Source organism: Elgaria multicarinata, chromosome 2 (assembly GCF_023053635.1).
Source record: "Elgaria multicarinata webbii isolate HBS135686 ecotype San Diego chromosome 2, rElgMul1.1.pri, whole genome shotgun sequence".
NCBI lineage: Eukaryota > Metazoa > Chordata > Lepidosauria > Squamata > Anguidae > Elgaria > Elgaria multicarinata.
Window position 1 is genome coordinate 68155165 of NC_086172.1, and position 22436 is coordinate 68177600.

Here is a 22436-nt window from a genome sequence, read left to right on the forward strand (position 1 = left end):
TATATCACTAGGATCTCAGGTACAGATTTTATCTGATCTCAGGCATACAGATAAAATTATACAATATAAAACAATAAATATACACAGATAAAAACAAATTAAACAATTAATCCAGCTAAACCCAGCATAGAATTTAAAAGCAATATAAACAGTTAAAACAAGGTGCAAGCTTGGTGAATTTCTGCATGTGGAGACAACTAAGGCCTTAGTGAGACCTACCTTCTATCCCACGACGGAGGAGGGAAGATCTTGCATTGTGATTAATGTGAGATCCCGCCTCCATTTACACATAAGGCGTGACGACCTCAGGAGGTGAGGTGTCACGCCCGCCATTTTTTTATTTTTTAAAGAAGACACAAACGGTCATGTGCAAAGGTAAGTTTTTTTAAAAAAAATTAACTTAATTTCCCCGTTCCCATCGTGCGGAGCTGGGTCAAGCTGCAGCAATGGGCCACACGTTCCACGGTCTCAGTCTCAGCCTGGGACCGTGGAAAAAGCAGGCCCAAAGTGGAGGGTGAGATCCCGGGGAAATGGAGGGATCATCCCTCCCTGATCCCGGGATCCCCTGTGCATCATGTAGACACACAGGGACGATTTCGGGGTTTGCTCTGGGATTTCACCCAGTCTACCTAAGGCCACAGTCACAACAAAAGCCTACTTAAGATTTCTTATTTGTGCATTGTTTTCAGATTGGCACCACCAAGCCATTCAACGTTTTGTGGATGCTGTTATTTAACTACAGCAAATACCTTACTATTGGGACCAATCTAATAATCATGTTATTTTCCGTCATGCACTATTAATGTGATTCTCTGATCTGGAAGTGACTCTGACATTCTCTATTTTTCAGTGGTCTCTGATACCCACTGGTAGTATCTTGACCATTTGATATTAGGAAATTGGTAGCTTTCACTGCATTAAACCATTTCCCTATTAAATCACATACCCATTAACAGTTGACTGGCCTGTGGAAATGGCCACCTTATGAAACCAAGTACTGATTCACACAACATTTTAATGTGCAATGATTACACAGTCAAGCCACTACAGGTTGATTTTCAGGATTTCTGCTCCTATGAACATAGACCATGTCAAGATCTTGGCTTACTACCTCCTTATTCAACCCATATCTGCGAACATTTCTAGAACATGTAGATCTGTTAAACTGGACACAGATGTGAGAATTCATAAGACTGTTCACCAACTCCCCTCCCCTCCCCAAGTAAAGTCAAAAGCGGTTTCATCATGTAAAATAATGTGAATTGGCTCAAGATGGGGAAAGTGGAGAGGAACAGAATAAAGTATTAGCTTTCAAGAATATAGACATGTGCCTGTCTGGTACTGATATTTTAAGACCTCTTTCCTCTGTGTGTGTGGGGTGGGGTGGGCAAAGTTTCCTGTTACTGATACCAAAACAACACTTCATTAGAATCAAGTCTGCCCCATAGTTTTTTGTTTTTTAAACTGCCCAGGAGCCCACGGCTAGCAATGACTTGAGGGTAATAACACCGTCTCTGGGTTTTGTCACAGAAATTCAATTAAGGGGGATTATAAACACAGTTGTAGGCCTGTTTCATTTACAGTTGCAAATGAAACACAGGCCACACACTGATCCTTTATAGAGAAAGGGGTGGTGTGTAATTTTGTGCGAGTCTGAGTAGAATTACCTGAATGTTTCTTTGTATTTGTAGGCTTTGTATGGGGTTGGGGAGAGGGCAAACTGGGGGAATGAATAAATAGGTAGTGGAAGGGCGGGAAACAGAGTAACAGGAAGAAAGCCATCTCCTACTGTTATTCAGTAGGAGGCACACTTTTCATGTACACATAATAAACTCCCTGCAGAGGTTGATTCCTCCTTAGAAGCGTCCCCCGGCAGGAAAGATTGAGGAGTTAGTTATTTTTCCTAAGGAAAAGCCTGTTCTATCTCTCAACTCTGAGTTACATTGAACTGCTGGATCCATCCTCTCTCTCTCTCTCTCTCTCTCTCTCTCTCTCTCTCTCTCTCTCTCTGTGTGTGTGTGTGTGTGTGTGTGTGTATGAGAGAGAGAGAGAGAGAGAGAGAGAAATGCAGTATTTATTCCAGGCTGCACAAACCAACTTTTCCCTCTTCCTTTTAGCTTTTCATTCTTCTCAAGCAGCAGCTAATTCCCCAGGTAATGTAAAGGAGAAGCAGGAGTCACCTCCAAGGCTAGAGTGAAACCATACTGGCAGCAGGAGGCGACGTCTGTCCCTTGATGGAAGCCGTTTTCTGAAATCATGAAAGGACTTTTGGTGGTGATGTATATGTGACCAGGAATAAACAAAGGCAAGGTTTGCTGCCTTGTGACAAAGATGCATTTGTATCTCCTCACAAAAACAAGCCTGCCAGTTGCAGAGTGGAAGACCAGAACAGTCTCCTCCAGCCTGGGAGAGACAGAGAATTGTTATCTCCATATCTTACCCGAAATGTTAACTGAGTTAATAGGAGCATCAGTTATCAGAGGCTGTTAACTGATGCTTCTTTAATCTGTCATCAAGTGTTCTCTTGGTAGATAATTCTTACATTGTCAACAGCTATATAAGTGTTTGTAGCCCAGACTGAGAAACTTGTAAAGTGCCATATTGAAAATGTAGCATGTACTCGGCAGTTCACAGTTCAATATGCACTTGTGTTTTTTTTAACATAATCAGGAAGCATCACAACTGAACATTTGGGAACTCTTAGGAAGTTTAATCTTGCTGCCGAAAGAGAAATGAGGCCCTGAAAAGATGGTTGTCTTGTAATATTACTGAAATCGCAAGGTATAAACTTTAAAAATGCACACATTAATACTGTTTCCACAAACGCATTTTATAGTACGAAGCCGATAGTTAAGGACTCTGTTCAGATGACACAGTAAGCCATGGTGGTTAAACATTGAGCTAAACATTATGTTGTGTTAGCTATTCCTAACCATGGTGGCTACATTACCATGGTTTAAACACACTCACTAACCCTTTGCTGCAAAAGGATTAGTGGCCTAACCATGACTGAGCGGTCCTGTTCAAACAACACATTAAGCCTCGTGTGGCACAGAGCAGTAAAGCAGCAGTTTCTGCAGCTGAAACTCTCCCCATGGCCTAAGTTCAATCCCAGCAGAAGCTGGTTTCAGGCAGCCGGCTTGGGTCGACTCAGCCTTCCATCCTCCCGAGGTCGGTAAAATGAGTACCCAGTTAGCTGGGGGAAAGGTAATAACAGCCGGGGAAGGCAATGGCAAACCACCCCACTATAAGGCGTGCCAAGAAAATGTCAGTGAAAGCTGGCATCCCTCCAAGAGTCAGTAATGATTCAGTGCTTGCACGGGAGGTTCCTTTCCTTTCCATGTAGCTACCATGGTTAGGAATAGTTCATGTGACACACTAAGCCATGGTTCACATGACACGGTAAGCCATAATGTTTAGCTCAAAATGCTTAACCACTGTGACTTAGTGTGTTGCCTGAACAGGTTTAGCATGTTGCCTGAACAGGCCCAGTGACATTTGAAAAGATCCGAGTTCCTAAGATATAAGCCACATGCAGGCAAATGTGTATAGGGCTACAGTGGAAATGGAATGTGTGCAAGCATACACACCCTACCACCAAGGGCCTTTGTGTCACAGCATAGACCTTCATGCATTGTATTGGAGTTTGTAAGTAAGTTTGGCTGCAAGTTCCAGCAACTGAAAATCATCTAACAAAACTGAACCAGACAAGGCTCTGGACACCTCCTCTGAATTAACTTTCGAGTCCAAGTAAAGATGGATGCAAATGACTTTGAGACCAAAGTGTGTTGCAAATGCATTATGGTGTGTTACTGAGGGATATAGCAAATCGCTTCCTGGGGTGGACTGTAAAACACCATGTCCACACTCAATAAAGCTTCACTAGTGGACACTGAAGATGGAAGAGAAGAATTGCTTCTTCACCTCCATCACCAACACAGGTAGGGCTAACAATGAGTTCTAACATGCCATTGATCAGCCTCGTCTTGACTTTTTCTCCACCTATGTTGTAGCCATCTTACAATTCACTTTGTTGCCGTTAGCTCGGTGGAAAAAGCACTTTGGGATGATCGTGTCAGTTACCCGAGCTATCCATTCCAGAGAACACTGGGGCTTCAGCCATCACATTTGTAGGCTGGGATGTACTAGGGATAGGGAGGCGGGGCTTCAAAGGTAGTCCCACACATTTGGATCTCCCTCCCCAGAGAAATACATATGCACTCCATCACTGTTGGTTTTAAAAAGACACATTTATTTCTGTCTGCACTTGGTGCTTAAAAATCCTTAACAGCTGTTGCTACTGCTGTGTGTGTGTGTGTGTGTGTGTGTGTGTGTGTGTGTGTTTAACTGTAATTTGTATGTTCATGTTTTTATGATGTTATAAGCTGCCTTGGGAGGGTAGTATGCTCTGAAATGCAGTTTAAATATCTTCTAATTAATTAATTAATTAATTAGGATTATCCCATGTTTTCATCACAATAACTCTCTGAGGAATAACCCTGTGAGAAGGGTATCCTGAGAGGACCCTAATAAGATTCATGGCTGAGTAAAGATTTAGGCCCAGGTCACTGTTGTCCAAGTCCAAGATTGTATCCACTCCAGCACATGGACTCCCATTGGCTTCTTACCAGCTGAATTGGGCTGTATACGCTGTGAGCCAACAGCCATCTCTGTGTTTGCAGCTGCTGGAAAAATCACAACGGTCCTGGCCCACTGCTTGAGCCTCCTGGTTCACCTTTCCCCACAAGGTCCAAATGTAGACTAGCACCTCATCTGCAAGTCTTAATGGTGTGAATGTGACCCTTTGCAGATGTAGTCTAGACAACTCCCTGTGTATCTGAGTCCAACAGTCAGTGGAGTTGCATATGCTTATTATGACTTCTCAAAACAGAGGGAAGCATTTGTTTTTGTGGCTTTTTTTAAAAAAACCTTTCCCATCACAGAGGCTGATTAGTATTATAGCATAAGCATGAAATACACATTTTATCAAACTTCTGGGAACCTAGTAAATGGGTGGGGTGGGGAGGGGATATGTTTAAGGTTCTTGTAGTCCTGCTGTGATTATCTGTACTTTTTACAAAGGGCTCTTAATGATGTTTGGCAGCATTGCCTGCTGAAGCCTTTTAGTCAATGAGTAATCCTCTCCAATTGGATGGGGATGAGCGCTGAGATACCTTTTGAGAGAGTTTCAGCATCCTATTTGAGCCCTTGCTTCTTATGGAGACTAACTGGTTTAGCACAAGCAGGCACCAGTTCAGCACTTTATCAGGCATCTTTTGGAACACAGTCTGTTTACACAGCAGAAATGGTGGAAAAAATAGAAACTGAGTCATAAAGCTACACAAAAGTCTGCAAGTATGTGTTAGATTGGGACCATCTATTTGCAGCCAAATAAATGACTGTATCAGCTTGTAATGGGAAACGGGGTGGGAAAGTCAGAAGTGAAATGAACTCTGGGTCCTGGGAATTTAGCTAAAAAGGAAAAAGAATTTTGTTAAAATGAGAATTGATAACTCTCTGAATCTTTCTCGCTTAAGCAACTGTAAGGAGGAACAGCGCAACAAAATATCCAGGCTTCATTAATTTTCTCCATGTTTAGGGGGAAATATACATTATTTGCAACCCTCGGTTTTTAAGGATATTGCATATTGGCAAGAAACATTTTCTCTAAAGGAGTGGAAGAGACAGTCTAAGCTGTAATCCTATTGGCGTTTACCCACTTATGTCAGCAGAATATACTAAACAGTAAATGCCATTAGGATCATGTTGTCTGATACTGTGAGCCACTATCCCAAGAATCCTAGTGCTGTGGCATAAAGATTTAGTGGTGGGTGAACCTCCTCTATCTCCAGTTCTCTTTGAACTAGCTTGGAATAATAGGTGCCAAGGAAGGTGTCTGTGGGCTATTGGTGCCATGGGCACCACGTTGGAAACTTCAGCTTTAAAGAGAAAGTGTTTCCTAAGAAGTGGGCAAAGGCATGGCACAGAGTGGCAGAGTGGTATACTCATGGCTACTACTGTCTCAAAAGCATCTGGAGGTGCTTTGGGGTTCTTGTGGGTAAACAAGGTGAGATATAATTCAACAAAAGGTTAAAATGCTGTGGGTAGGGAAATCAGCCACTCTGGGTAGAGATTGATAACTGGTCTTAGATGGGATTACTGTAAGGGTTCCAAGCCCTCCCACTGAAATAGGAGGCAACAAAGGTTTGTTCAGCCCACAAAGCCTTTATTCAGTAAAAACAACAACAACACACCTCTTTATACCTGTAGCAACTGTGAAGTCTAGGAGCTATCCTCTAAGCCTAATTAGCTAAACAAAGCAAGGCAATTGCCTATCAACTAAATGGACCATTTCCTATCATGCCTGACAGGTTTTTACTGGACACTTCCTTCAGAGTCATAGAATCATAGAATAGCAGAGTTGGAAGGGGCCTACAAGGCCATCGAGTCCAACCCCCTGCTCAATGCCCCCTCCTCTTGACCCAACTTCTGACATGCAGCTAGTCTGGTGGACCATCTCCTACCTCCTCTCAACTCCAGAGTCCCTGTGGCAGACTCTGGGATCTATCAATTCTGGGGCTCCCTCCCCCTCTAACAAAGGCTGCTTTCCAAAGATGGTAGGAACCAAAGATGGTAGGCCCGACAGGTTTTTACTGGACACTTCCTTCAGAGAGGGTCCTCTTGACCCAACTTCAGACATGCAGCTAGTCTGGTGGACCATCTCCTACCTCCTCTCAACTCCAGAGTCCCTGTGGCAGACTCTGGGATCTGTCAATTCTGGGGCTCCCTCCCCCTCTAACAAAGGCTGAGTTCCAAAGATGGTAGGGAGGGGGGAAGATGATCTCTGAACCTGTGCCTCCCGTCCAATAAGCTTCTTGGAACATTCCTCCCTGACTCCTGGGGAGTCTTGAGGAATTCCCTCCCTGGCTCCCTGTCTTGGCTGGACTTCTTCTGGTTCAGCCTCCAAGTGTGCCTCAGCATCTGAAACCAAACCAGGGAGCCCAGGTCCCATCTTGACAGTTACACTGCCATGAAGAATCAGTTGTGTTGTTTTTAAAGTTCTGCTAGACTGAATGCTAACTGGGGAAGCTCAGGTGGTAGTGATCAAAAAATTTTTTTTTAACCTGCTTAGGCTAGTACACCGGCCATGGTCTTATGTGGACATCTCTGACCTTGCCTCAGGCAGTAGTGACATCCAGGCTAGACTACTATAATACACTCTACATTTAAAGACGGTTTGGAAACTTCAGCTGGTGCAGAATACGGCCACCCAGGTACTGATGGGTTTGATGTGGTTGGTGCATGTGACACCTACATTGCTCCAGCTGCACTGGCTATCCGTGTGTTGCTGAGTTCAGTTTGAAGTACTGGCTTTATCCCTTAAAGCCAGGAGGCTGTAATGGGCTGGATGAGGGCTAATAAATGAAGCTGAATCTTGAAAAGATGGAAGCTCTGTAGATTGGTGGTTCCAAAGTCCTGGAATTGGGTAAATGACCTGTTCTGGATGGGGTTGCACTCCCTCTGAAGGAGTAGGTGCATAGCTTGGAAGTATTCCTAGTTCCATCATCACTGGAGGCTCAGGTGGACTCCATGGCACGAAGCACTTGGGGTCAGCTTTGGCTGATATGCCAGCTACAGCCTTTCCTGGACAGGGATAAACTAGCCACAGTTGTGCACACACTGGTAACTTCCTGATTAGATTACTGCAATGCACTCGGGGCTGCCCTTGGAGATGACTCGGAAATTGCAGCTAGTGCAAAATGCAGCAGCTGAACTGCTGACCAGTACATCTTACAGAGACCATATAACACCAGTCTTAAAGGAAGTGCACTGTCTGTCTATTTGCTTCCGGTCAGAATTCAAGGTGTTGGTAATGATGTTTAAAGCCCTAAATGGCTTGGGACCTTGATACTATATATGCCTGCCTGAGATTTAAGATCTGTTGGAGGAGCCCTTCTCTGTGTCCTTCCAACTTGAGACATATGCTATGGTGGGACGTGGGAGAGGGCTTTCTCTGTTGTGGCACCCCGGCTGTGGAATGCCATCCTCTTGGAGGGTCGACTGGCACCGATACTAGTTTCATTTTGACGCCAATTTAAGACATGGCTTTTTAACAAAGCCTTTGATGGCTAAATTCACAAAGCGTGTACATAGTTTTAATTGGTTTTACTGTTTTTAAATTCTGTACTGGTTTTAGCTTATTAATGGTTTAATTTGGTTTTAGCTGTGTACATTTATTGTTTTATATTGTTTATATGATTTTATCTGTATGCTGCCCTGAGATCCTTGTGTTATAAGGCAGGATACAAATGTTTTAATAAATAAATAAAATCAATGCTTTGGTTCTGAGTTACTTGAAGGACCACCTTCATACATATCAGCCTGCACATGCTTTAGGATAAGCAACAGTGGCCCTTCTCACTTGCCTGCCTTGAGAAAAGTGGGGGTAGTGGTACAAGGAAGAGGGCCTTTTCTACAGTGGTTCCATGTCTTTAGAATGGGGTACTATCTAGGATCTGTCAGATCCCACCATTGCAGACCTTTAGGGAAGACCCTGAGGATTTATTTGTTTACCTTGGCTTTGCCTTGAATTTATCTTTCATCAGACTGGTGGTGCCTTTCTAGTGCGTTTAGATATTATGTTTTATTATTTTCTGGTCTGGGTGTTGGTGTTATTTTATTACTAGCTTTTATTAATTAATTTTGAGATTTGTTGTGTCACCTTGAGAGAGCTTTTCCCTTAAAGGTAGCCTAGAATATTTTTAACAAAATAAATAAAACAAATAAATGGCTGGCACTTGAATAATATTTCTGTAGTTCCTCAAGACAAGAATCATTTGAGGGAATTTCTCGTAGAAGGTAGGTCATAGGTGGACCAAATTCAGGCTGTTAAATTATTGAACTTCCTGCCCAAGTTGGTGAACTCTTTCAGGATGAGAAAGTGGGTAGAGGAAGACTTCCAAATGTGAATTACTAGTTAGCTACACTGATGATATACCTCTGGGTGTCACTTTAGGGGCAGTGTCATGGAAAAAGAAAGAGTTCTGTCTGAAGGACTGATTAGAAGAGAGGAAAGAAAGAGACATATTGGTTGTCTACTTGTTTTATGTGCAATCAGGTTGTTGAGAGACTTGTTAATCTGTAGCATACAGAAGGTCTGGTTTCTCCATCATCCATCATATATATATTAATATGATGTCTAGGTTGAGTTCTGCTAAGTTGACCTTGGGTGGGAACTTGAATTTGTTTTTGCTGGTTCTTGTGAGCAGAGAACAGGGTTCAGAATGGTAATGTGGACTGAAAGTGATGGGAGGTATGGAATTGGGAACAAACAGAAACAACCCATCATGCCTTTTTAAAAAAAATAGTATAAAAGGGCTAATGCTGTCCATCTCATTATCAAATCAATAGGTTTATTGGAATATCTTGCATGCCTTCATAGTTAGCTTTGAAACAGTCAGTCTGGTTCTGTTTCATCTTTCTCAAAGTAGGCTTCATTTTTCTTTTCAAAATTCCCTAGTACACTGCCGGCCAAACTGCTAATTTAGATTATTTTTACTGTTAAACATGTGAAAGGAAGCTGAGCTCTGTGATTTTCCATTAGTGGTGAAGTGGCATCTCTGCACAAATGGAATCCTGTAGTTTATAGAATGTGCTTTGTGAGGAAATAAATCGCAAACCAGCTTAATAACAAGTCTTTGACTTGCAAGCTGATAATGTGTGTGGAGGTACGACTGCAGGTCTTTGCTGTAGCATGAATCTCACGCTTTTAGTCCTACCAGGATTTATTATGACAAATCCCCAGAGAGGAAAATGTTTTGAATTATATGGCATGCTGGTGATGAATGAATCTCTCATGAATTGGAACCTGCCTGTGTTGTGAGGTGACATGGTGCCCGCTGTAAGTGAAACATGCAGACATTTCTCTAACCTGAAAGAGTGAGCATAAGGGGTGCAGTCTTCACATAGCAGCAAGGTAATTCAGAGGGGAAAAGTTGTAGAAAAGTTTATCCCCAAACAGATGACAGAGTGTCCTTGCTGTGCTCCTCTTCCCAAGCCTCTCCTGAATATTTTTCTTTGTACTTTTTCACTCAGCAAATGATGTGGTGATGGCCACCAAATTGGACAGTTTTAAAGGGGGATTAGACAAATTCTTGGAGAGAAGGCTATCAATGGCTACTAGTCATGGCTGCTAGTCAGGATGGCTATATTACCTTCTGAATCAGTGGCAGAAAGCCTCTGAATATCAGTTTCTGGGGAACATGTTCAAGAGGGTGCTATAATTGTGGTCCTGCTTGTGGTCTTCCCATGGGCATCTTGTGTGAACAGAATGCTGGACTAGATAGCCATGTAGTCTGTTCTAGCAGGGCAGCTTTTTTGTTCTGTTGCTGTGTCCTCATTCATATGGACACATAACTTCTGTGTATAAATGTTTATACACCAACAGGTTCTAAGGGGTACACACAGCAGATTTATACCCTATGCTCTTACAGATGGGGGAATAGTGACTTCTAAATTGGGGAAATGAGTTCAAACAGTCATTCAGAGTTCAATAGCATAGACACCCACATTCTTTACAGAGGAGAAAAATGGTTACCCATCCCCAAGCACATAGGCAAGTATACCAGGGCTAAGTAGAAAAGATAAAAAAGATGGAGATTGGGGGAATTAACATTTCTTCTTCGTGGTCTCTGTGCATCACATATATGGGCTCTGCCTGTGCGGAGCGATTTGCCAAATAAAGAGGGAAGGCAGCCCTGTGGAAGTGTCAGAGCAAGGGTTTGGAATGCTCTGTGACCAAGGAAGCTTGGGCCAGATCTACACCAAGCAGGATACGACCCTTTGAAAATGGCTTGAAAATGGTGTATGGAGTGTGTCCTGTGCCCCAAATAGTTGTCAATACTTTTATGAAACATTTTAAAGCAGTAGTATAGATCCTGCCCTGGATGCTGGTGGAAATGGTGGATCATGGTGGCAGAAATAGGAGGAAAAGAAAGGAATAGAGCAAGAATGGCTGTAATTACTTGACTTCAGAGGAAGGGAGCCCCAAAGGATTTCACTTCCTGGCTGGTTGCCAAAACTTAGAAAAACGCTGTAGACACAGATTACCTTGGGTTTCTCAGTTTTAATTCTAAATTTAAAAATAGGGCAATAGCCTCAATCTGCTTCAGGCATTCTTAAAAGTTAAATTTTCCAGAAAGAGACAAAAGAATGGCGTTGACAATTTAGTCTCCCTGACAGTGATGGGGAGCCAAATGGAGGCTAAGCCATTATAAAGGACCATAGAGCACCACAGTTTGATTAAAAATAGATTTAAATGGAGAGACTTGCCAATAGGGCTTCTCCTGAGATCTCTCAATAGAACTGACATGACTGGGAGGTGGAAATGCTTCAGGGTTGGACCAAATTTTTCATCAGGTTTTTGATTGGCCAATTCAAGGGTACTCTTGTGGGTTAGTTACGTGGTGGCAATCAGGTATTTTCATGTTTCTCCTGAGCACAGGGTACAACCTCTTTCAATTTAATCAAATATGAAGCACATACATTAGATGGCTCCTTTTGTCTCTTTGGTAGTTCCAGAACTTTAGCTACATTCTGGGCAGTTTTCTATATTTTACCTTCTGAAACCAACATGAATCCTTGAGCCAAGGTCTCAGGACAATGCCAGTTAAATACATGAGTAGAATACATATGCCAGAGAGCCAGTACATCTGAAGCTCCTCTGTAACAGTTCTTGAGGGATGGAAGGAAGGTGATGTGTCTCTGAAGCACAGAATCAAAATAAAGCTCTTAGGCCTTGCATATGTGCAAAGGTTCCTCCATAGACATTGAAATGTGCAGACATTCCTCTCTGAGGCAACTGGCTTCTTCATTCTGTCTCCTCCCTTGCAGCCATCAGTGTAGAGTTGCTGTTTCTTTCTGTGCATGGGATGGGAACTTGAAACTGTGCCCATGCAAGGTGGGAGGGAGGTACCCATTGCTCAGTGGTACAGCACACATTTTTCATGTATTAGGTCCCAGGTTTAATCCCTGGGATCTCCAACAAGTGGTCTCAAGTAGGAAAGTTCTCTGAAAACATCTACCCAAGACTTTTCCTTGCTGCCAGTTTGTAGTAGGTTAAATGGACTAATGGTCTGACACTTTAATATCATGTGTTCATCACTGAAGTAGACTATGAGCAACCTCTAGGCAATACTATTTTGTGTGCTATTCAGTCAATTCCTCCCAGTGTTTAGAAAAATAAATAGCTTCTTGGAGCTGCATAGTCAGTGGTTTTGAACCTTAGTTTTCCCTGGTTGTTTTGGTAAAAATCTGTTAAAAAGTTTCCCCACATTTTGGAGAAGTAGGAAACCTAACTATGAGCCTCATGTGGCGCAGAGCGGTAAAGCAGCAGTTTCTGCAGCTGAAACTCTCCCCACGGCCTGAGTTCGATCCCAGCAGAAACTGGTTTCAGGCAGCCGGCTTGGGTCGACTCAGCCTTCCATCCTCCCGAGGTCGGTAAAATGAGTACCCAGCTAGCTGGGGGAAAGGTAATCATGGCCGGGGAAGGCAACGGCAAACCACCCCGCTATAGGGCCTGCCAAGAAAACGTCAACGAAAGCTGGCATCCCTCCAAGAGTCAGTAATGACTCAGTGCTTGCACGAGAGGTTCCTTTCCTTCCAGAAACCTAACTATGGAGAAACCTGCATCATTCAGATGTAACATGTTTGTGTCTTACAGCAACGAGGAAGACAATGAAAAAAAAACCATACTAACAATGAATAGTAATTTTTGTTTATTAAACTGAAAGTGAAGTTACACTTCATTATCTCCGGAATCCACGTTTATTGAAGATTTAGTAATATCTGATAAAAGCAATCTATTTTTTATAATTAGCCCAAGTACCAAACATATTGATGATGATAGTCTTCCCATAATATCAGTGCTTTAAAAATGCTTGACCAATATTTGATTGATCAATTGACTCACCTACTCCACCCGATCTGCCAAAAGCAGCCTTAGCTCTGCCCCTGATCTTCCCGATTCTTCCAGGAACTTCCTGCCAGTTCTATCCTAGCTCTGATTGTTCCAGCTTTAATCCCTAGGACCATGTGGGGCAATGGTGATACTATTTTTAAAAATAAAAAAAGAATGACAACCTTTCCTCTTATATTCACTCACTCCTGTTCTTTATTCCTTCCATTCTCTTGTATCTTCTTCCCTCTTCTACCCAGTTCCTCTTTCTGTCTATGAATAGAAATAATTACATTATTTTGTGTCATCTTCAAGAATTATTTTTATGCCTGATAAGTCTTGGATCTCAAAAACAAAACAAGACACTGAGCTTACGAAGGCAGCTTCTCAGCTTTTTAAAGGCTTCTAGTAAGTTTCAGCTGTAATTCTGTGGAATGTACGGTATTCTGGTAGCCAAATGTTAGTCTTGGAATATTTATGACTTTCCATTTACATTTCCTTTGTGTTCTCATTAGCAGAACAGTAATAATAAATTGAAATGCTAACAGGTCATCATTTTTGCCAATAGGGGATATTGTTAACAAACTTGATGAAATATTTGAAAGTGCAATCATTTTAAAAAGTGTGAAGTTTTCCCTCCTTAAACATTGCCTGTAATTGTCTCATTTATAGTGTGTGTAACTTTTGGCACAATTTTGCAACAATAAATGTCAGCGATCTCTTTAATTTCTTCCCTCAAAGCCTATTATCTTAGCAAAAAAATAAAAATAAAAAATTCTGCAATAGCACAATGTATTTCATTGTCTTCTAGATGTGTTTCTCTTGTCTTTATTACAACAGATTGCCATGGGTTGGATTCAAAGGTTACATGGTCAAGCTTTCCCTATACCCACTCTGTTTTTCCTGCATCCCCTGAAAAGTCTTTCAGGAGGGTCCCCCCTCCCCGCTAAACTGTGTGTTCTTGGAGGTTGCAATGGGAGGAGGGAATCAACCATAATCATATGGAAGGAGCATTGCATGAGTGCTCATGTAGGGTTGCTCTGCCAGGTTTGAGGCCATTCCCCCATCCCATTGCAGCCCACTGCAATAAAGCCCACGCTGTTTAGGATGCCCCCCCCCAAAAAAAAGAGTATTTGCAATGGGAGGGAAAAGATAGTGTGACCTTTGGATTCAACAACTTGTGTGCTAATGAGGTACAGCACTGGTGGGAATAGTAATATTCGGTTTCTCCTGCATTAGGTTACTTCATTTGGACAAGCAGAAGTGACAGTGTACCCAAGAATGGGATATATTAGTGAGTGCAAGATAAACAATTGTGGGGATGTCCTGGAAAGGCTAGGAAGGGTCTTCTCGCACAAGCAACTACAGGATATTACTTGAAAGGAGCAGTAGTTCAAGGAGGGATAGGTTTCAGATTGAGGCTTACCAGCGCCATGTGGCTTTTGACTCTTCCACTATAGATGGATTCCATGCAATATCCATTTGGACTGACTGACAGAATCCTGCAGGTTGCCTGGATCATGCAGGTACCACTGAGGTTGATGGGCCTGAAAAGGAAGGGATATTGTGTCCACATCATCCTGGTGACTTCATATGGCTCACATTCAAACATTAGTATTGTTGGTTACATCCTGACCCAAGGAAGATTACGAATTGACAAAATAAATACTCACGCTGCAGTCTTGATGCAACGTGGGTCCCAGCCATAGGGAGGTGGGAGCAATAGTGCACTGTTAATGCCCAAATTGAGCCAGAGTTGTTACTGCTGCAGTGAGTGTCGTCATGGTCTCACTTTAAGAGAGAAAATATCACATGGAAATACATTATTTATTGGTGCCCATATATTTGAGGCTACTGTGTTTAGAAATTAAAGGTTGAAAGGTTATTCCTTTGGGGGGAAATTATTTGTACTCCATACACCACCACCACCACCGGCATCATCATATTGTTAGCATTATTATTAGATTTAAAGCCTGCTTTTCCACAGAAATTTATGTCTAAAGTGGCTCACAACATAATAATAATACACCACAAATAAAACAACAATACATATCAGAAAGGAAAATGTAAGCATTTCATTTTAATAAACTCTGTATCAACATAACTTCACTTCTGTTATCCCAGCTGCCTAATCCACCCCAGTCCTTGGAAGTGTCCTCATTTTCCTGACTTGCATCAATTCAAATTGTGGGAAGACTAGCTTGCAATGATCTTATGACACTGTGTGCTTCAGCTGCTTTTTGTGCATGCAATTATCTCATTACCTCCCTACTGCCCAGTGTTTTGTTAAATTGTTAGGCAATTCTCAGCAGGTTGGTGAGTTGTTCTGGTTATATTACTGAAGCAATTATCATCTGAGATTCTCTGGAGGGCTCTTGTTACATTCCTAATGGAAGGTGCTTGGCATGAGCAAGGAAGGATTTTAGAGACAAGGCATAACATTGGTCATCCAGAGTTGGATTTATTGCTTAGGTGTGATGCATTATGTTGTGCATAAAGAAAGGTGACATCCCAATGATATAAGATTCACAGAAAATAAGAATGTCAATGGTTGTGTCCAGTAAAGGCAAGCTGAAACTGGCCCTTGAATGTTAATTTTGGCTTTGACCACTAAGATGTTTGTTTCTGCACAGCTTCCTTGTATTCCTCATTTTCACTGATGAGATGGAGTGAAATGCTGTTATCTTGGATTTGTTCTCATGTAAAATTATTACCTTAAGAATGTTTGTGTGTTCAGTCTAGGTGAATCTGATACTGTCCATGCCACTTCAAACATGATAGAATAGCTGAATTGTCTCAGTCAAACCTCCAGGAATCAGACATAAATCTGAGTAGATTTGGGGTAGGTGGGGTGGGGAAGAAGCAGGTACTAAAAAGCTCCAATAATTTAATTAAAATGGCATACATTGATTAGATTTCTATGATTTGGTTCACTTACCTTGACCTGCTCCATGTTTCTAAGACTCAGCAGTCCTGCCCTGTGTGTATGTTCAATCTACTGTGCCTGAATCACTACAGTTGTGGATTCTGATTTTGTGCTGGAAGCTCATCCCACCTCATCCCTTTGAAATCTTATTCCTGTTACTGGGCTGGCTTTGCCTTGCTGTAAAGCTGAGCTCATTCATACAGATTCCTGACTGACTTTTTGTATGCCCTGCCTTTTTTACAGCTTCTTTAACAACTCCTGAAATCCCCTCATACCAGAGAAGTGAGCACCTTTTGGTGTTAGTGAACATTTCTCTGTAAAAAGGCAGGCCTCAAATCTTCCTGCAAGTTAAATCTTCTGTCTCCTTGATCAGTCTCTCTTCTTGATGTCTAGGTAAAGTGCATATTTTCCTGATGCTGCCACAGCCCAGAAAGCATACAGCTGACTCCATTTTGAACCCCCTTAAAATAGCTTAAGATTGAGAGGTTCAGCAGATGAGCGTTTTATTGCACATTCGCTACTACCCACTTATGGAAGTGCACATGTCTTTTAGACGACGATGTCTGCCTCCATCTCCTTCTGCTCATTTTTCCGTAGCAAAATAGACACCTTTTAATCCGACTTTTTTTAAAAAAAAAACACCCACCCACCAACGGAATGTGCCACGCGATAAAAACAGCCTCTAAATGGGCCATGTGGTCTTTGTTTACTTCTTCTTTCCCCTCCGGGAAGACTGAGGAAGTGCAGAGAAGCAACGGTAAGGAAACATGGATTCCCCCCCGCCCCCTGGTGTGATGACACTGTAAGGAGCTCTTGGAGCCATATAGGTTTGGAATGTGCCCCACTCCTTTCCCAAGCAGTAGAGAACGTTATTTGCCTGAAGTATCTTTTTGTGCTTCTTGCCCATTTTAGAAGTATATTCCTCTTTTTGTGTTTAAATATCATGTGTACTCTGACTTTCTTTAATCCACCTTCCAACTCACATTGTCTCTTTTGTCTTATGCTTACCATACGAATAATCTGGTATGTATAGGGCTCTTGCTCCCTGATTTCTGTGATGTGAAATGAGCCAGTGGAAAATATGCTCCAGCCATAATATTAACAGTTAGGGGTGAGGGAGAATTTCATTTTTAAGAAAACTGTTCTGATGCTACTTCTAGGACAAAAATGTGCATCGGAGCACAATTCTTCAGATTGTACAATTCTTCCAATTTTGTGATGCAGTTCTTGACTCAACAATTGTTTGTAAAAATGTGTATATTAGGGAACATTCTACACAAGATATGTATACTAGGGGAAATTGCATATGAACATAAATGTGATTTTTTTGTGTGGTTTAGCAGACTGACATGGTAGTTGGATGGAATGGACTTAAAACTAATTACATGTGAAAGCTAGTGTGGTGGCTAGTGTATTGGATCAGGAGTCGAGAGATCTGGTTCTAGTCCCCACTTGGCCAATGAAGCTCACTGGGTGACTTTGGGCCAGTCACAGACTCTCAGCCAAACCTTGTTGTTGTGAGGATAAAATGGAGAAGAGGAGGTTTATGTATACCACCTTGGGTTCCTTAAAGAGGAAAAAAGGAGGATATAAATGTAACAAATAAATAAACTGACACCGATCACAAATAAACTGATTCATCCATCCCTATTAACTGATGAGAAGCGGGTATATGTCCCTTTACTGAAGCTCTTGAAAAACACATTATTTTGCTGGAAATCTGAAGTCATTGTCAAGGGGGGCTCCATTGCATCTATGGGAGACATAATACTAGCATAGGGGATTTCTTGGACTGAATCAGTTAGGCTACTCTCCTTTGTGTTTCTAACTTTTGTAGGGCTTTTTAGTCCTGAATTTCCCATATTTAGCAAACTAGCTTCTGGTCAAAGATACCTGGGCATTTTCATTATATGTAGGTTAGATTAGCTCCAGTAACTCTGATCCCCTCGTGCTATCAACTTGTTTATTGTTGCACAGACCAAAGAATTCTAATGAGGGAAGGTTGTTTTCCCCCTTTTTTTCATCATGTCATCAAGTCCATCATTTCTGCTTGAGCTGCCAAGTAATCTATAGAAAGATAACCTGCCTTGATGTAGAGCTTCCCAGTGTTGGAAACTGTATCAAATCCCCCAGGTAATTGGTTTCAGTTGCTGAAATATTTCACCTTATTTGTAGTCCAGACTTCCCATTTTTCAGATCTTGGTTACTGAATCTCGTTATGTTTGGGCTTATGTACACAGTCAGACTGAAAGTTGAAGCTGTTTCTAAGAAGTTGTGTCTCTTATAATGGTCTTGATAAGGTTCTGTAGTACAAAAGCTTATCTAAGCTTTGCATTTGGAATGGTGATGTGTTTATGTGTTCATCACTAGGAAATAAAGTGTCTCTCTTTTCCAGGTTTTGTTTAGCCTGGAGATGTGTGCCTATGGTCAGCAGGAAATATTTTACATCAGTGGCAGTGCACCAGTGTAAATTGCATATCCTGCCTGAACATGCTTGTATTGAAGGTAGTAAGAATTTTGCTAGAACATTCACAAAATCAAGACAGCAATGTATCTGAACAAAACCTTCAGCAGTTTCTAAACTAGTTAGTGGGGAACTCAGTAATGAGCTAATACCCTAACCAAACAATTAATGCATCTATTTAGGCCATAGAAGCTCACTGGGTGACTTTGGACCAGCTACAGAATCTCAGCCCAACCTACCTCACAGGGTTGTTTTTGTGAGGATAAAATGGAGAGGAAGAGGATTATGTACGCTGCCTTGGGTTCCTTGGAGGAAAAATGGCGGGCTATAAATGTAATAAATAAATATTGATTAGTGCAATGTAAATATGCATACTGATTGCCCAGGAAAGGAATTAGGAGGGTTTCTTTTTGGGGTGGGGGTGGAGGCAACTCTTCTGACACTTGAGCCTTGTGACCTGGCAACACTAGTTTGGAGTCTCAAGGACCCTGTATGCCCCTTGCACCTTTTTTGTCATGCTTCCCATTGTTCCTTCCTCTTCATGGTATTGCAGTTCTTTTCTTTTCTCCTTGGTCCTCAACAATCTCTTCTTTGCCATTGAACTCAATGAAGATTTTTCCACACTGCCCTGCTATCTTTCCAAAGGAGCACAGCCAAACAGCAGAAAGTTGGGAACCATGTGTCAGTGTGTGCACAGTAGTGAAGCACCACTGAAATCACTAGATCAGTCTTTCCCAACCTGGTGCCCTCTAGATGATTTGGAGAGACAGGAGTTGAAGTTGAAACATCTGGAGGGCTCCAGGTTGGAGAAGGCTGCACAAGATGTTATGTGTAATTCTTCAATCCATCTGCAGCAGCTTTTAGTGTGCATAGGACAAACATGATCAACTGGTATATCACCCTTCCTGAATCAGCGTGTTTCAGTAGAACTTCATCTCATTTGTGTCCACTTCATAACAGAAGAACAAGTGAGGATTTTGTTGTTGTTGTTGTTGTTTCATGCAGAGGGATACAGTTTTCTTTGCAGGAGAGAAAAACAGTTTGTTGGGTTTTTTTAATCTAAAGAAGAAAAGGTGCATTGTTTGCTTTTTGTAAATAGTAGTAGCTACTATTTACAATAGTAGTAGTAGTAGTAGTACCATGTTGCCAGCCATCGGGTAGTGCTGAAATAGTATTTCCTTTCAAGTACGGTATCTGCACCTGGTCCTCTTAATTTATGTAATAGACTGTTCATGGGTTTGGACTTTTACTCTCAGACATGTTTTGAAAGTGAGGACAACTTGCATGCCTTTGGAATTTGGATAGCATGGCTATCCGCCTTCTAAAAACGAATCAGACAAATATTTGCAAAAACAAACAAACCCCAAAAGCAAAAACAAAACAACAAAAAACAAGCAGCAAATTAGTTTTGTGACTTCATAACTCAATTCTGCTGTCTTGGAATGGTTTCTATTGCTGTAATTTTGAAGATTTATTTATTTGTGTATTTTGGAGATTTATGTCTCGCCTTTTGCATAACCCTTAAGACAAGTAACAAAAATCACATGACCATAATCATAAAAATAAAGCAACAATAAAATAACAAAAGTCAAGTTAAATCAAAAGGTTAAAAAATAACACTATTAAAAGAGAAATGAAGAACTTTCTCTCTCTTGAGAACATGCAGAAATGTGACACAAGATCAAACATTTCCAGAGACGATTTAAAGTCACCAAACTCCCCTGGGTATCTAGAATTGTATCTTGTAAAGGAAGCTGTAATGTAAGTTAAAAGATACGTATTGGATACATTGCATTCCTTAAGATATTATGAGCTGGCATTTAAGCATGCTGAGCTGATTGATCATCCAGGAACATGAAACTGAAAATAGCAGGGGTGGGGGGAGATGGGGAGGCTTTCCAATTATTAATATTTTTTTACTGTACCAAAGCCAGTTCAAGCAGGATAGGAAAACTTTGTGGGCCCATGGAAACCAGCCACTCTTTCCATTTCCATTTGCAACATTGAAGAGGAGATGCAGGGTGAGATGGCCCAGTGGCAAAAAGTTTTATGAAGTTTTCTCAAGGCCACAGTGTGTGGCAGAGGCAGAGACTTTACTTAAACTCTTGTTTGTGTGTGCTTCAAGTAGCCACTGGCATAGATGCCTTTTTTAAAAAAACTGGATGATTTCATGGAAGTTAGGTCCATCAGTTAGCCATGCTAGTTTAATGGAACCTTGCATGTACAGATGGAAGCACAGCTCTGAATACCAGTTTCTGGGAACAGACAGTGTGTTCATCACCTCCATTGGGCTGCTTGTGAGTTCCAGGGGCATCTGGCCAGTTGCTGATTGAAATGGGATGCTGGACTAGACAGGCCTTGCTGTTGATCCAACAATGCAGTTCTTATGTTTGTAACCATATTTAGCATCTGGAAGGAACTGCCCCCTAGGTCAGATTGCTTTGGGGTTTGCATCTGTGAGTATATGTATGCTGGTTTATATATGTATATGTTGGTGAGGTATTTTCACATTGCCCAGGAAGGTATAATAATGCAGTCTGTCCTGTGTTATTTCTGCAACAGAGGCTAACCACATGTACTTTTTCAGAACGTCATACTAGCCTAGAACACGAATACTCCCTCTGAATCATTCTAAGCTATATGCAGTATGATATATATGATACATGGTAAAAGGAAGTAGGCCTCTGGTCATTTTCAATCATAACTTAGGATATATTTTTATCTTCCACAAATGTGCCTGCTTCCCCCCCCCCCTTGACCCGTTTTGGCTTAATTTAGCCAGTGTGGATTTCTCTGACGTTGTGTTTATTTGCTTCTTCTGCTTTTCTGTAGATTTTAACTGTAGGCTGCTGTTGAGGAACGCTACTCATCCTCATTCACACAGACACGCAATTTGCGTATATACATCTGTAGCAATCAATGCAGTTGTAAAGGGCCTTTTGCTGTGATTCACACCCAGTGGATTTATGCATTATGCTTTTATGACCCTGGGGAATAGCTACTTCTAAATTGGGAAGTACCTGAAACACTCATTCAGTGTCCAAAACCATAGATTGGTTTGTTGTTTTTATTTTTATAAACGCGCAAATGAACATCTGTTATGGAAGAGAAAAACACAGTGATATAGTGTTACATTTCAAAGCTCGGGAGCTCATCACGGCAGTCCCCAGAGCCACACCCACAAGGGGAGTCCAAAAATGGAGACAACTGTGTTGATTCAAACCAACAAACCAGCTCTAGAAGTTTTTATGTCTACCATCAACAGGTCTTTTGTCAAGCTAAAGGGTCATTTTAATTGCCTGTTCAAGAACAAGGCTTTGCAAAATACCTTGCATTACAACAGGGAGCAATATACTGTTGCTGAGGAAACCCATTTCCCTCCAGCTGTTATGGAGGGAACTTAGAGGGAACAGGAGGTTTCTGAGGGGGGGGGGGGAGATGACGTCCATGTCCCTGCTAATAAAAAAGTGCCAGTGCTGCATTCCTGCAAGGCCTGGCTCCTCTACACCCCTGGAAAAAATGGCCCCTAGAACATGGGCCAGTATACTCATCCTGGATATAGATAGGTTTAGAAGAAAAGGAAAAGCAAGAGGGTGTTGTTGCACTCATATCCCATTGTGGGTCTCCTACAGGCAGCTGGATGGCCACTGTGTGAACAGAATGCTGGAGTAGAAGGACCCTTGGCCTGATCTAGTGTGGCTGCTCTTACGTTCTTAAAAAAAATGGAGCAGGAGCTGCTATAATTACCTGAGGAGGAAGAGGGACCCAAAGGACTCCACTGGGAGGTTGGTTGCCAAAAACTAGAGCAACGTGGGCATCATAAAGTACCCTTAGTTTCTCATCTTTAGTTCAAAATTTAAAAATTGGCCAATAGCCTCAAGCCACTTCATACACTGTTGAGTACCAGGTTGTTGAGGGACATCCAATGGCTGATCAATGACAGGATAGTCCTGTCAAACTGGTGCTTACAGGGATGGTGAGAAGACATAATGGAGGCTATGCAGTTAAATCCATAGTATACAATACACATGTCAAAGAGACAGTACATCTGTAGCCCCAGTTACACTGTGTGTGGGAAAACCACACTTCTT

At 41.8% G+C, this 22436-nt stretch overlaps 1 protein-coding gene across 1 annotated transcript in view; it reads left to right on the top strand.

The window, feature by feature from the left end:
* Positions 1-22436, top strand: part of SEMA5B (semaphorin 5B) — a 402471-nt gene that overhangs the window by 126010 nt on the left and 254025 nt on the right. The window lies entirely within an intron of this gene.